Below are 17069 nucleotides of genomic sequence, written 5' to 3' on the forward strand. Positions count from 1 at the left end.
ACACAGACAGTACTGTATCAGGAGACCACTCAAAGTGTCACCAAGTGTACTGCTGATATGGGCCTGTCTGGAATCTGCGATAACTGAAGGAAAACTGTTAAACCAGAATATACATCAGGTGAACAACTTTTTGTATACAGCTTGGTGCGTGTAAAATAAGACAGTCCAACAATCTTCTGCAACAACAGACTTCTGTTCCCAACCTAGTATCTCGCTACTTACTCTCCCAAAACAAGAACCTGCAAACCAAAATGCTGGAAAGAAATCTCAATATTTTGTGGTTACCTCTGACGAGGCTTTCAATGAACAAGTAAAAGCTAAACTACAGAAAGTGAAGAAAAAGGCAAAAGCAGACCTAGAGGAAATAAAGTAGCAGCGACAAATAAAAAATGAACACAGAGAAAATGTCTTAGCCGAGAGGAAGAAAATGTATGAGCATTAAAGCTGAAAAACAGATATAACAATGACTATCGCAAACATTCATTTAGAATTTATGAGACATGACATAATCAAAATTTGTTGCGAAACATGCCCCCTCTCAAGTTCCCATATGCTGTTTAATATTATCAATCTGCTTATCATCTGAGCGTTCAATTTGAGATATACATGTATATAAATACATGTACATATACATCTAAATATCCTTGTATTCTGCTGATGGGAAATTAGTTCCTTGCTATACAGACCATCTCTGTAGTCGAGTGGTAAGAGTCGCTGACTTAGAACAAACCACTGTAACTCTCATTGATTGAGTGTCGTAGGTCCCAGCTGTGCTAACGGCTATGTCGCTTTATGTCGATTTCTTACGGAGAAGACAGATCAGGTACTGGTCCTTCCCAAGAACGATACTTAGGTCAAGTGCCCGCCTGACATAACTGAAATTGTAAGACTGGATAGAATAATAACAAAGTAAATGCTAGTCGTGGTATGTTTTCTTTTTGAATAATAGTGTTTGGCAAAAGCCGGGTTTTAAAGGCACTGATTTCCAGATTTCGACTAAAAATGGTCTTTCTAAAAAATTGAAACTGATCATAATATGAACATAATTATGAACATATGAACATGAGGTTTTTTTTCTTAACTGTCTTAAAATGCCAAATCAAGGAAAACAAACATGCAATTGTCGGGACTCAAACCCGCGCCGCTGCGGCAATAAAATGTTTTCTGCGCTCTTGACCAATGTACCACGGATTAACATAAATTTAACGATCGTTGACTATAATTCAGGCAGTTCATCTCCAGTACCCCGTTACATTTTGAATGGAAAACTTAGTAAAAACAACTCATTCTTATATGTTTCTATAACATATAGTCTGTCAGTAAAAAGGATTTCAAAGCCTTTCCAAGAAATTAAGCAATATAGTTTACATAGAGCAAATAAAGCGATATAGAGTCATAGGCTGTCATAAAATCTTCAAAGTTCAATTCATTATTATCTATTTAAATAGAACAAAATTGCACAAAGATATAAAAAACTGAAACTGAAACTGAATAATTTGATTAAACGCCTATTTTTATTCAATGATATATTCAATGGCGTTGTACATAATAATGATAATAATAGTTATTATAACAATATTAATAATGACATTAATAATAATAACAGCCTTATTGTAATAAACAGTCCTGATCGCACCCCTCCTCTTGAGGCCATTTCTCCCCTATTGCCAATACCACTGCTTAAAGCACCTGGTATGCCCAGACGGGCTGCAAATAGAGGTTGAAACCCCTCGGTTAATGGTGCCATCATATACTATTTAAGAAAGAAATACTACACACTTCACTACCCATATAGAGCCTTACCGATAAGTGCGTTTATTAAACAAACCTTGGAGATATAAATGTTGAAATGTAAAACCTTTTACACAAATTTAAGAACTATCACCTGCTGTTATGCATGATAAACAGTTATCAAAAGTTTAAAACAATGCCGCGAAATCTCTGAAATACAGTGTCTTAAGATTTTTATTGAATGTGTCAAGTGATTTACTTTCGCGTAGTTCTAACGGCAGTTCATTCCAAAGTTTTGGACCAATAGTACAGAAACTTCTATCATTGAATGTTTTGCACTTGTATGGAACAACATAACGACATTCAGAATTTTCAGACGATCTCAAACCTTGTCTACTAGGAATATACTCTGTAAGCAATTCTGTTAAGTACAGAGGTGCTCTGCCAGTGTGACAGCTATATATGAAAGAGAGTATCTTGAACTCAACTCTTGCTTTCACCGGCAACCAATGTAAGTGGTACAATGCTTGTTTAGAACTGTCAAATTTCCTCCTATTAAGGACAAATTTTGCGCACATGTTTTGAATACGTTGCATCTCACGCACCTCACAGTTAGCTACACCATACAGTATGACATTGCAATAATCCAGATATGAAATAATTTGAGACAAAACTAAAATTTTAGTTGCTGCTTTTGTTAAGTATTTTCGGTTGTCCTTAATTCGTAGGTAATTCAACATGGCTGTACGGCATTTGCGATATATATGATCTTTAAAGTTCAAGGTTTCGCCAAGAAATGCACCGAGATATCTAATTGTGCTTTCACGTTTGACATCATCACCAGCAATGTTACTAGAACTTGTAAAACATTCGTTCAATTGAAGTCTGCTACCAAACATAATAAATTCCGTTTTGAAAGATTAGTGTTCATTTTCAGTTTGTTTCTATTTATCATTGATTATAACTGCGCACCTTTCAAGGTCTCCGATCGCTTGTGATTCTACGGAAACAGATGTAGGACGAAAGCTTTTATTTGCTATATGATCATCAGCAAAACCGTAGACTGATATAGATTTTGGAATGACATCAAAAAGAGTTCCAGCATAGGTGAGATACAGCCAAGGACCAAGGCAACTGCCCCGGGGTACACTGCATTCAAGATGGCGTTCAGATGAATATACATTGTTGATATTAATCTTACAAGTACGAGGCCTTAAATAGGAGTCTACCCATTGAAGAGCTGTATCACAGACGCCATATTGTGCTTTTAGGACACCTAGAAGAATGTCGTGGTCGACAGTGTCAAATGCTGCACTTAAGTCAATCGCAATAAGAGCAGTGACTTCCTTTTTCTCCATACCACTTAGAAGATCATTGACTAACCGAAGTGGCGCAGATTCACAGGAATGGCATTTCCTGTATGCAGACTGGTTCTTAGGCAAAAGACTGTTTTGATTTACATGTTTGTTTAATCTGAAAAGGACAGCTTTCTCAATAATTTTGATAGAAATGATAAATTACTCAAAGGACGATAATCGGAAAGCTCTAGTTCAAGACCGGCTTTTTTTAGCAGAGGTCTAACAATTGCTTGTTTGTATTTCACAGGGAAAACATCTTGTTGTAATGGGAGATTCACCAATTTAGTGATACTAGAGAGAAGTTCATCTACATGTGATTTCAGAATACGTGTTGGCAAAATATCTAATTCTAAAGACGTAGTATGCAATTAATTGATGAGATTTTTCACTTCATCTTGAGTCAGTTCAGTAAATTTGTTTAAATTTTGTATATCCTTTACTTGAGGTTCAAAGTTTTGGTATTCACTTAGGGATTGACGTATTTTTGAGAATTTTGCCATGAAAAAGTCAGCAATTTTTTCGGCCAATGAATTATTAGACTCTCCCTGAGGCAGTGGGTTTTCAGATTTGGTACCAGCTAGCTCAGATACCAATCCATACAGGGTCTTAGAATCACCTTTAGCGTTCTGTATCTTTTCACTGAGTGTGTTTCTCTTTTGACGTTTGATTTCAAAATTGTATTCATTTCTGACTTTTTTATACGACTCAAACTGATCTGTTTTACCATAACGCCTCCGTGTACGCTCAGACTTTCTAACTTGTTGCTTTAGATATTGCATTTTTTTTTTTGAACCAAGGTTTGTATGCTCTCTGAATTATAGTTTTTTTTATTTTAGGGGAGCGTGCTTATTCAGGACATCCTCTATTTCCGAACTCTTTCACAAACAAACTTGTCTATATTCTGTGAATCAACGTTTATTGTACTTAGGTCGCTGGAAAATTCTGATTCGTTCAAATTTTTAAAGTTTCTAAATGTCACGCTCCTACTAGTAATAGTCTCTTTTTGAACATCTAAGAGAACCTTAAAAACACAGTGATTATATAAAAATGGTCCAGGCACACATTTCTCTACATGAACACCATTGAGTGACTCAGTTATGGCTAGATCCAAGCTATGTCCTCCTGTATGAGTACTGAAATCAACGTGTTGTTCCTCGCCCATTGCTACTAGGGAGTCCTTGAAGTTTGTAATAGAACTGTTGTCATCGTTTATATGCAAGTTGAAATCTCCCATTATAAGTAAATTGTCATAATGTGGTAAAATATTTTCGATGAAATCAAAAAATTCAGCAACGAACTGGTTACAAGTCGATAGAGCTGGGGGTCTATACACCCCCACTACGTGTATGGTTAGATGTTTGAAAACGAGCTTCCAAATACCATATTCAAAGCTTCGAACAGTGCCTTGAGTTACCCTTCGCATACTGATCGTGTTTCTATATGTGATTGCAACACCACCGCCTTTTTTATTTTTTCTATTAGTTACGTTTAATTTACATCCATTCTGGTTCAAGTCGGAAGTTTCAAACTGATGCTGTTTCTCTTCCGACTACCAAGTTTCAGTCAGAAGAGCGAAATCTATTCTCTCATCCCTGAGGTATTGGCCCACACAATCATCTTTGTTCACAACAGATCTACAGTTCAGCGTAATGCAAGATACATGTTCGCGTATATTTTTATACTGATTGTATTTCTTAGGGTATATCAAATTTTTAAAGTTGACGCCATTTTGCTTAGGAATTATTTTACTTTTACCACCTCGTTTACTTCTATGCGTTTTCTTTTTACAGGATAAATTGTGTAAGTTTATAATCCTATATGCCGCAGGGTCTAGCTTTCATACTCCGCTATTGATCGGTGCCGTAGATCCAATATCAAATAATTGCTCTCTAGTGTATGTATATTTTAAAGGTGAACGACAGGTAATTTCTGATGTAAATTCATGAAGAAAATTATCACAAATTCCACTGGATGCAATCCACTGAATCACTGAAGCTACTGCAACATAGAAGCACACACAGATGCAAAGTACATTCATATCCATTATATCCAATTTTCAGCACAATCTCAACACAAATAACAGAGTTATTATGGTAAGATTCAAGAGCAAAGAAAACACGTCTGCCACATACGGCGACAGTGTATCATCATATAATCTCCTGTGGACCACTAGTATGTAAACAAAATACAATATGTGCAATTTTTAGTTAGTCTTCTGGTTTGACTTTGAATGCCATTTATGATACGGGAATCCCGTGCGATCGAAATAATGATTAACGGCGACATATACCAAACTGTTAGACAATATCTGAAGGTCACAATATGATATTTCGCCAGCCCGAATTCTCTGAATGGACCGATTTATGACGTCATCAAAATGGCGGCAAAGTTTGTAAATATAACTTTATTTTTCTTAAGATTTACTTAAGTTACACAGCAAAATATAATAGAATTGTCTTTGATTTTCCATCCTGGAATATTTGTTGTCAATGTAATAGCAATATTGAAGAATATCAACAATTAAATAATGTGAACTAATCAAAATAATCTTACCCTTCCCACTTTGTTTCAACAGATTTTTTTCTTGTCGAATGTATTTGTTTCGTGTGTGCTATACCATTAAAATATATGAATATCATCATATTCAAATAGTATTGTAGTTTTTATTTGTGCTTGAAAATTTCTCAATGATGGATACATGTCAGTTTCGAGTTTTTTTGTAGCTGTAATGGAACTAAGCTCATTCTCTGCTACACATGACCATTATTGTGTACCAGTTAGCTTGCCCAGCATTCGTGCACAATGAAACATCCACACGTAAATATTTGTAATTATTAACATTCCTACAAATAAGCTCTTACCTTTCTTCTAATATTGTGTTCCCGGTAAATAGGTTTTGATTTGATAGAAGCCTTTCAAAAGTTATTATTAAAAGTTTCCGTAGGATCTCAAAACTCTATTGAACAATAATGGAGTCTTTAAACAGTAACATTCCGTGTTCCATAGTTTTCAGTGTTATCGTCATTTTAGAATTTGTCGACCATTTTTAAATTAGTCTAGTCTGTGGCAAGCAATCTGCGCGAAGGAAACTTTTCATGATTTTTATGATGAAACATAATTGTATCAATGGTCAAAGGCTGACAAACAACATTTAATTATATTTTGGGTGAATTTGCACAACAGTTCAATGACAGTATTCTTGCTAGTACAAGTGTCTTACTTCGTGACGTTTGTGTTATAATTTTGTATTTGTCATGTTATGTAGTTAGTAACATGTTTCCCTGATATAATTACAATATAGATATTATTCGCATCGGCATACTTTGCGTTTATTAGCGAATTTAGACGTATGTGAAATATTGTAAGAATTGGATTGCGGTTTGTATTTTTTCACCCACAGAGCATTGGCCTCTTTGAACAATTAATATTTGCGATTGCCTTTCTTGGCAGAAAACAAAACAACAAAAAACAAACAGGCTTTAATTCTAAAAGGATCAATAAAACTTCTAGTTAGTACTAGGGGCGTTTGTTTATTTTAGTCACATTGACTCTATTGCCTTGACAACAATAATCGTTTCAAATCTGATTTTCGAATCTGATCTCTTTAAATGCCTAATCAGTATATGCAAGAGACATAACAATCATTATATTAAATGCGTTCTCGAATAGTAGAAAAGGCTGTTGTATAAGCGCTAGGAAACATTTTACCACCCACCGTACATTTCGGCTAGGTGATGGTGTTTTTGTTTTGGTTTTAAGTACTTTTAATCTGTTATTATTGTTTTCATTTATAGAAGATTATTTTTAGTAACATATCCATACTGTGCTTATTTAATCATTTAGTAGAATGTAGTATTTAAATCTACACAGTACCGTTTATACTTACAAACATGTTTATTTCATTATCACATAGATAACATGCGGTAATTATTCATATATTCAGATATGAAATTCTGGCATAATTTATTTTTTATATTGTATAGATGATGTTCCTTTTATTCAAAAATATCATGATGCGAGATAAATGTGTATGTGTAAGATGCAACCTACAAAGGAAACTTACTTTTAGCATAAAAAAACCACTACGATCAAGCATTTGACAATGGTGACATACTTGATTTTACATAAGTGGCCGCCATTTTGATGATGCCATAACTCGGTCAAATCGAAGAATTCAGACCAGTAACATTGCTTAGATTTAATGTCAGACACTACGTAACAAACTGGTATAGGTCACCATTAATCTTCTCTCAGGTCGCACGGGACCAAAATATGGCTCTAAGCAATACAAACACAATATGACGTTAAGACCACTTTTTTATATAAAACCCCGGATCAAACGACGACATTCATGTGTATAACAAAAACAAGTTGAGGAACATTTTGTCGTAAGTTCGCACGCGTTGTATCGCGAATTATATACTCCAGTCAACATTGGTAAATAGGAAACAAGGATTATTTTTGGAAAGCTGCTATAGGGTAGTTAATAGAAGTACTCCCACCTATAAAGTAAAAGACCAGTCACCCTGACATTGAGTGAAAATGCTTTTGCCCTTGCCACTGTACACGACCATTACAAGCAGGAAACAAGTCAGACCTGCCTAGATACAGAGTCAGCAGAATTTAGCTCTCCATTCAGGAAGGTATGAAAAGTAATTTTCTACTTTACAATAGACCTATGTTTGAAAACCATCATGGGTCAAAGATTACAAAGAAGTAGTATGGGGGTTTGCGGGTGTCCGACCACAGTTGGTGGTTCAAAATGCCTCATGAGGGTCCCGTGCCCAGTTTGGGGTTGCCCCACGGGGTTTAATCTTACCCCAAGTGTTTTACGTGTGTGATTGAAATTCGACATACCGCTCACACGTAGTCCCTAGCTTAAGAGCTATATGTGTAAAATGCGATGTATTATTAATCGTATAAGACAAGCTGGTTCTCACTGAATGAGTTTTAAATATATTTGCGGTTTAAAGTCAGTAAAAAGTGTATCATATACCCCCAGCCTGGGTTAGTATTACACTTAAAATCAAGTAGGATTGACTGATTTTACCAGGAAAACAATATCCTGACGCAAAAGCGCTGTCGACCCGAGTGTCTTCTTCAGTTGCTATTAAATCTGAATCCTAAGTTGTATGAGTTCTATAATTGTGCGTTTGGGGACTATATTTCAAGGTACACCTTAAGAATTACAGTTTTTTCAAGCATGTATTTTCAAATTGACATGGAACGTATCTTATATTTAAAAACAAACACAAAAACAGTCATTTTGAAATAAAAAGAAAGAATGGTTTTTATTTGCATGAACGAGTATGTTTCAGATGTTATATGGATGTTTAAAACATAGATGTATGTTCGAAATGAATAGGCGTGTTTAAATCGTAGATGCGTGTATAAAATGTACATGTATGTTTAAAACATATATGTGTGTCTTAAACGTAAGTGTATGTATAAAACGTAGATGAACAAAACAAGAAAACTTTTCCTTTTCAAGTGCATCATTTTGAGCTCAATCACTTACTTTAATATTTTGGGAAAGCGAGGCATGTAAAACATTTTCCTTATAAAGATAAAAAACGCGCTACGATTTTGATTGAGTTCGTAATTTCTGTTAAATAGCAGACGAAAATCCTTTCAGGTTAACATTTTGGTAGATATTAAGACTCTATTTTCAGTTTTATTTTGACGTCGGCTTTGTTCAACAACAATATTATATATTATCGCGGGAAAGCCTTGAGTGAACTATTTGGAATAAAAACACCTACAGACAATATTGTACCTTTTGAGACAGATCTAAAAGTACTTTAAAGAAATGTATTTTTAAACAGAAAGCCCTTTGAATTTGATTGCTTACTTCACTAAGTGGTTTGTGTTAGGTTTGGTTAAGCCTTTTGTTTACTACATTTTAAATACTGACAAGGTATTGATTCAGCTCAACTCGTGGCAAATAACGTGTCTTTTGTAGGTGGTTGTCCAACTGAGTATGAGCTAAATTGCTATTAGTTAGATTATTCTATTGAACAATCCCTATCATATATCGTAATATACACCTTTATCAAATTCCCTTGGGTAGTCTCCATTACCCCGTCTGCAATATCACGCAGTTTGCGTCAATGTCACATTGCAATGTTACACGAATCAAAGATCTTTTCAATACCATTTAAGTCATTGACCAAATCCATTTCATCTTTACTTTTGGCATTATGCAGGTTACGTCACTGACACCAGACCAGATAGAAATAAAACACTGTACATGTTATACTCCAGCCCTAGGTTTACTATAAGAACCATGGTAATGAGCGGGGAAACCCATTAACCCATTTCAGTCGCGAACTTCTCATGTGGTTAATTATGTACTACGCATACTGAACAACTGGTAATTCATCTTCCTTCGTGCACCAGTCATATTGTCTCATTATTTCATATCACAGAGACACTACGCACACTTTATGTTTTCGTCAACGTTACAGGAAAAATGATTGTCTGGCTTACGTAAATGCTTGTCAGTCGTCGTTTGACTACAGGTGTACTCTAGAATGTTTATTTGCTACATAATTCTTCATATCAATGTGAAATGAATAAACAATATAAATGTTTACCACTGTATGATGTCAAATTCAAAATCATTTCTAAGATGACTTTCATTCATCATTTCGAGTTTTATTGTTTAACAGTGAATATTTTACATTCTGTTCTTGTTTGTTTACATTTTGCCTAGCATGTACATATGGCCGTATCGTATAGATCAGAAGTTCATTTGGGAAATTCATCAAGTTCTTTTTTTCTGTAACGTTGACGAAAACATAAAATATGTAGAGTGTCTCTGTGATCTGAAATATCGTTGCACCCAAATACTTACAGTTCACTCAAATTTATAAACCAGATGTGTAAATTGACATTCAAAAACTTTTTTCAGACATCTTAAGACAATTAAAACGTAGACAATACCAACCGATACCGTGGAGCACGACAAGTTGAAAGCTATAAAGCTGCAAATTAGCAACCCTTGTTGAAGAATTCTCACTTGTTAAACACGCACATGCGTAAAAAAGTAAATTGTACGTAGGAGTTAATAAGAGGATTGTTAGTAAGAGTTACTAAGTGCTACGTAGGACTTACAATGTCGACATAAGTTCTACGTAGCTTACAAAGTAGTACGTAGGCATTAGTGGGTCTTATTTAGGAGTAAGCAAGTTGTTTGACCAGTTTCATTCAAAAGACATTTGTATGAATAAATGGATGCGTTACGAATTTTTGCGGAAACAAAATAAATGTTCGATTCTAAAACCTTTGGAAAGAAACATTAGCAATAATACATGTGTCACTTACTGAACCCCTTAGATGCAGTTATTCCCTTTTGTCTGCATATCTTCCATCTTGTGGCATTCTCATGACTTGGAGTTCAAATTATACGTTTCGTGCATTTGTAAAGTTAGTCGTCTAGTAGAAGATATAAAATAAACAAGTTTACCTTGCTCATTTTTACCCTCATTTTGTCTCGATTAAGTGGTATAATACTCAACATTATAAGTTAAACAATAAACTAAATAAATTAAAGCAAATATCTAATTTAAACGGTAAAAACATCAAAAAATAATAACGTGCGAACCGAAATTGTAGTGACGTTCATAGAGTTAACAAAGGATATCCTTATAATTTAATGAACAGAAGAAAATGCACCAAACACAATTGTGGGGTAAGTTTTTTTTATATCTTTCGTCGGGTCACGTAACGGCTTGTTAAACCGTTCGAGATACATTAAATTAAGTTCTCTTCATCTTAAGATGTAAATGCAATATTTTCAAAATAGGGATAAGTCATTATTTGTCCCCGTCATTTCTAAATACTTTCTAGAGGGAAAGAACTTAGGATCGAAGGGCACAATTTTAAAGATAAAATGCAATGTGCTCAAAATAAATTTTAATGGTCATATATAGAACAATAAAACCGTGCAGTTAAAACAAAATGATTTCAATCAATGTCAGTCCGATATGATATATTTCAAACCACTATACATTTGTGTAGTGCACAAGCTTCTTTATGCAATATTGATATCATTATTATCATTGTCATAAAATATATTATTTTTTCGTGTTTGAATAGTACATAAAATGAAAGAACACAATTAAAGATTGAAACGTTTATATGTAATTTTCGCAGAAAGATCTTGTATAGGTTAAGAAGTTATATCTTCTAATGACACTGTATTTTCTATTCATAAATAAAATTAAATAGTTAACTGAAATAAAACCTCTTGTTTCTGTTTTTCTTAGTTTAGCAAGCATATTACATTAAAATAATTGTTTATATTATTATAAGAAGTGGGTCATTGATTTCAAGCTCCTTACAGAAAGGTTTTGTTACATAAATGTTTATAAAATATTAAAATATGTATTAAAACATACCGAATTTTCGACTATATCGTAAATAGTAGTACCATATGTGACCTATGAAAAAGCATTATTTCACAAACAGTTACCTAATATGATGTAAGTTTTCTCAATTTCGCATTACTGTCATACTGGTTAAGTATATTATCCATTTAATGTAATATCAATAGATACCGCAAAACGAAGTCAGTTGCACCGCAGTAATCTTAGCCAGTTTGTAGTGTAACATCAAAGAATCCCAAAATTATACTGCAGTTAGGAAGTCGTAGATCCTTGATAAATGATCTAATTTTGTCACAGAAATAGCTTTTTATTACAAAGAAATTTGCAGAATATCAATTGTTTTATTTTTTTAGAACATCGATGAAACAGTTGTTTAGACATCTAAAAGGATGTGGGGGTGGATTTTGGAATAGATTATCGATAAGGTAATCATGCAGTCAAGCTAGTTACCGAAAAGGATATTTGAGCCGCGCCATGAGAAAACCAACATAGTGCGTTTTCGACCAGCATGAATACAGACAAGCCTGCGCACCCACGTAGTCTGGTCAGGATCCATGCTGTTCGCTAACAGTTTCTCTAATTCCAATGGGGTTTGAAACCGTACAGCATGGATCCTGACCAGACTACGCGGATGCGCAGGCTGGTCTGGAACCATGCTGGTCGCAAACGCACTATGTTGGTTTTCTCATGATGCGGCTCCTTTTAATTCTTCACACTGCAAATTTATAAATCCATAGCACATGTGTTTGCATATGATAATAAGGAAGAACAGAATATTTACTATTTTAAACGAAATGAACACACAATGTTTCTTCTGTTTTGAATATATTTATTGACGTAGTTGTTAAAATCGTTGTTGTTTTTCCGTACGATCATTGTGTTTTGTACTGCAGTGTCATGATCAGATGGTGTTTTATGATGTTGTACTTTACAGATCGTGATACAAACTATTTTGTGTATGTTTCTGTTTGATATTCTTGTAAGTACCTAATTAAAACCGAGACTTAGTAAATATTCTAAGCATATTCATTTTGCATAAAATATGTACTAAAAGTATGCTCGATTGTGAAACACACATTGGCGAGAGGGCTAATACGATTTTCTACGCAGTTGATTGACCTGGTTCGAGTTCTGCTCTCTCAATTTGCTGTACGTTCTTGTGCAAGACACTTTGTCACGATTACTTCAGTCGGCTCAGTTGTAAATGGGTACAGATGATTGCAGAGGACACGATTTAATTGATTTTACTCACTATATGTCGTGAGTAAATCAATTATTCACTAATTTCATGTTCCTAACTACAAAAACAATAAACAAAAATATAGGATACAGGTCTTAGTATTTGACAGCATTCCAATGTACAAAAAATACGAATATATTTGTCTTGCAAATGTCAGATGGTACGATGTTGTGCGATGTGGTGATGATCGACCAGTAGAAGTGGGGTAAATGTGGTTATCTGTATCATACAATCAGATGTACATGAAAATCTAAACTGTAAAAATGTGTTTTCTATTAGGTCCCGAATGAAAATCTAAAATAGTCAAACAGGATATAAGATGTCCATTCTGGTCTCTCTCAGCTTCGTTGAACAACCACAAAATAAGAAAAAATGTGCAGTGTGTAAACATAACATTCTTTCATGGTAAAATCAAAATAAAATGAAAACAAGCTCAAAAAAGGATAACGGCAATTTCCATTTGATAACGATAACGAAAGAATAACATTGCATGGGAAAAACAGCATAAAATATATTGATATAGAATTAAATGCGTACTTGTGAATGTTACTTTTCTAAATGTAGATACCGAGTCTGGCACGAAGAATTCAAATGTTTTCATGTAATGTAAAATGTATATCTGCCTTTAAAGTTCTAGTAATACATGAATACTCAACAGTAATAATTATCAAGGAAATGTTCATGTCTAAAGACCCTTGAAATATAAGGTCCGTAACTGTGAACCTTATTTTCTATCAGAACATAAAGGAGACGTAATGTCTGGCCTGAGGAATCTCTCTAGAACTAAATGATTACTCTTGTTTAAATCACAGTCAAAAAGTCAAATCTGCCTTTATTCGAACACTGCTACAAGCCATCAGCAATAACTATTAAGAAGTAACTTGAAATGTCTGTAAGAGCGGGTGGTAGGGAATAAACAAATAATCAAAATACTTGTTATGCTGTCAAATATTCAACCTCGAGTGAAGAATTATCAGTTAAAAATCACTTATATAGTGCACTGAAAACATGAGAAAATCGTGAATTGCAAGCAGAAAACGCGGTAAAATAACTACCGGGAACTGGAGACAAAAATAGTTAGCAGACGATGAAAAACGTGAATAGTTTGATTTATTTGGTGAAATAGGATCACTGAAAAAGTCTAAAGAGCTTGACAATGTCTTAATTGTTTCGCAAAGCGACGGTAAATAGAATTTACCTTTACCTTTTTACCTTTTTCGGAAATTGTATACATATTCATGTTGTAATAACGACATGAATCTAGATATTACTGTCAACAGCTACATTATCACGTTTACATAACAAATGCATATATTTATTTGATTTTTACAAACGTTAAGAGTTATGCTGTATTTGTTAAGGTATTATGGAAAAGATCTTAAATTCGTCAAAATGTACGGAACACATATTGACAGTATCATAAAAGCATCTTTAATAACTTTTACTATTCATGTCTATTAAAGTGGCATCAGTACTATCGTTTGCAATTGCTTTTGAATAGACGCTTATAGCCAAACCAAATTTCGTTTTTGATTTCTTTATTCGATATTCCAAATATTGAAATTAAACGTAGATTGACGGAAATAACTAATAACATATAAAACATACGTTACGCTTCACTTAAAATAGTCTCACGTTTGATCTTCTTGATTCATATCAATGGCTGTTGCAATCGGACTAAAGTTCATCTTCAATTAACGCTACGCTTTGTATCTAAAGACGTGCTATTGATAGACTCGTTCTGACAATCCTTCAACTAGCCAATCAGAGCCTTGCTTTCAACATTTTGAAAGTGAAAGTAGAAGTTTAAAAACTCTATATTTAAATTTAGCCTGTTTTTTTCATGTTTATAATTCTTATGACGAACACATCATGACTGCGCCCTCGAGTTTTGAGAGGTGTCATATGTCACGGTTCGGACTTGGTCACGTAAGGTGTCAGGCAGCTGGTTAGCTCAGTCGGTAGAGCATTCGCCCTGAAAGCGAGGGGTCCCGGGTTCGAGCCTCGGACTGACTGCACATTTTCTAACCCTGTGACATTCGACGCTATTTTGATGGTTCAGCCAAATGCTTGTTGAAACGAGTCGTCCGATTGGTTCAAATAAAAATAGATTTGCGAAAATAAAAATAGCAATATCAGAAATCCAAATTTACAGATGAATTTGAATGGTTCATCTTCAGATCTTCGTTTAGATCAAGTACTTTAGTCAGACTGTGGCTGTTGTATCGTCTACTGCGACATAAAACAGACATGGACATGCTTGTCAATAACTGTTTAAATTCATTTAAAGAACCAGCGTCACATGCGAGTAACACAAAACTCATACTAAATAACAGTTGCTCGTCGATCGCTTGTTCCAGGGAGCTTATAATTTATTAACTTAATTGAACGTTTACGCTTTAAATGCCACAAAAAAAATGTTCCAAACTTTATTTTCATAAGAGGCATGATATTCAATTATTACATAAGGTGTCTGAAACAGATATGTTTGATAAAACAGAAGCTGTTACAATTATAATTTTCGGAACAGAACGACGTCGTAAGAAAATTAAATGTGCCTTGTCCAGACTCCTTTATTAGAACATTTTGCTTGGCCAAACAAAAGAATGACATGACAATTACAGGGGAAATTCTGTTGCAGATGGATTTACCTTCTTTCACTTTACACCATACGTATTTATTTGCCATAATTCCTATATATTCTTGTTATTTCTCACCAGGTCGTATTCAGTCCTGGCCTGAAAATGACATATAACGTCTGTTTGAATGCAGAATCAATAAACAGGAGAGCGTTCCTCAACAACTGATAATGACGAGAATGCTTGTACGTAATTACATTTTAATGGATATTGAAATATTGTGTATTTTAGACAATCAAGTGTCAAAGACGGCTACCGTCAATTTTAATATTTCAGTTTTAGGAAACCAATTACAACAACACGAAATTTTATGACTTTGAGTAAACTGTTAAACTGCTGCTTATATAATCGATCTACCTCTCTGTATGTTAAGTTATTCCAATCGGCTTTAAGGAATACTCCAGAACTATTTCATTATATTGATCCAAGATTTATTTATTGTACTTTACTAAATTAACTAAAGAAACCGGAAGCGGCCGTTAAGTCGAATAAGATATTGGTATGATAGTGGTTACGTGATTATTTGTGATGTAATGGAAACACATGATATATTATCCAATTAAAATTTGAACGTCATTCCTTATTTTTTTTTTACTTTAAAGAGTACAATGACCAGAAACATAGATTGCACTATTTCATAGCAAATTGTAGGTGTTTTGCTAACCTGGCATACGTGGGTCAGTTTAGCAAAAGAGAAATGAAAATTGCGCACCCACGTCGTCCACGTCAGCCATATCTCAATTGTAAACTAAGCGTGTCAGTAACATATGAGAAATGTTGTTTCTATAATAACCTAAAGATCTGTAATTTTTCATCTATAATTTTGCCTTTGTATCCCTTATACGTTTCGATTTACCCGTTTTCAGTAGTATAACTTTCAAACATTTATAACACAAAGAAGTGACTCGTAAAGTTTTTATTTCAAAATATGGGTATGTATCCAAATACAAATGATGTGTCAAAGGACGATGACTTCCAAATACTTTCAAAGTATTAACAGGAGCCAACTTGTCATTAACGGTCAGACCAATAACTTGTAGCATTTTTGCAATGTCTTATGCAATATACATATAAAATCTGAAAAGTAGATCCCTTGGAAGCACCGAAAACATGGCAAACAGTGAAAATTGCAGACTCGGTTTGATTGAGTCTGTTCATAAACACAGTAAATAATGAAATAAAATACAAAGATGTAATATGTTGTCTGCATTTTGTCCCAAGAACGGCTGATAAGTTAAAATGATATATAGCTATATGCGGAAAATATAAGATGTCGTTCTTGTCGGGAAATGCAAGAAATAGCTCAAAATATATTGAGCACATAGGAACAGCGCAACCAACGCTACATATGGTGATGGTAATGTTTTTGTGCCATATGTGTGTTAGAATTAGCTTGCCGTAGAATCATAGTTCTTAAACACGGTTAATGTAACGTTCTGAATATGTTCCTTGTTGCCGTTTCAACTGAAGTCAGAATCTCGATTATTGATGTCAGTTAGCTTACTCAATATTCGAAATATCTTAGATTAAATGGGCGTCCCGAACTTTTTCTTCTCTTTTAGTCTGAGTCGCTAGGTGAGATGTTATGTCGCTGTCTCATGGTAGGTCAATGGTTCAAGTAGGTGCAAGTAAGGTACGAAGGTACACCTACTTGTAAGTTCGCCATATGACCTGTATAGCGTTGCCGATATGACATTAAGCACAACTAAGC

General features: G+C 34.3%; 1 non-coding gene across 1 annotated transcript; it reads left to right on the forward strand.

Moving 5' to 3' along the window:
• The first annotated feature begins 14662 nt into the window (after positions 1-14662).
• On the forward strand, positions 14663-14735 carry Trnas-uga (transfer RNA serine (anticodon UGA)). Its single transcript has one exon. It is a non-coding gene; the product is annotated as a tRNA-Ser (tRNA).
• Positions 14736-17069: the final 2334 nt, after the last annotated feature.

Source organism: Mercenaria mercenaria, chromosome 2, assembly GCF_021730395.1.
Source record: "Mercenaria mercenaria strain notata chromosome 2, MADL_Memer_1, whole genome shotgun sequence".
In the NCBI taxonomy this organism is placed as follows: Eukaryota; Metazoa; Mollusca; class Bivalvia; order Venerida; family Veneridae; genus Mercenaria; species Mercenaria mercenaria.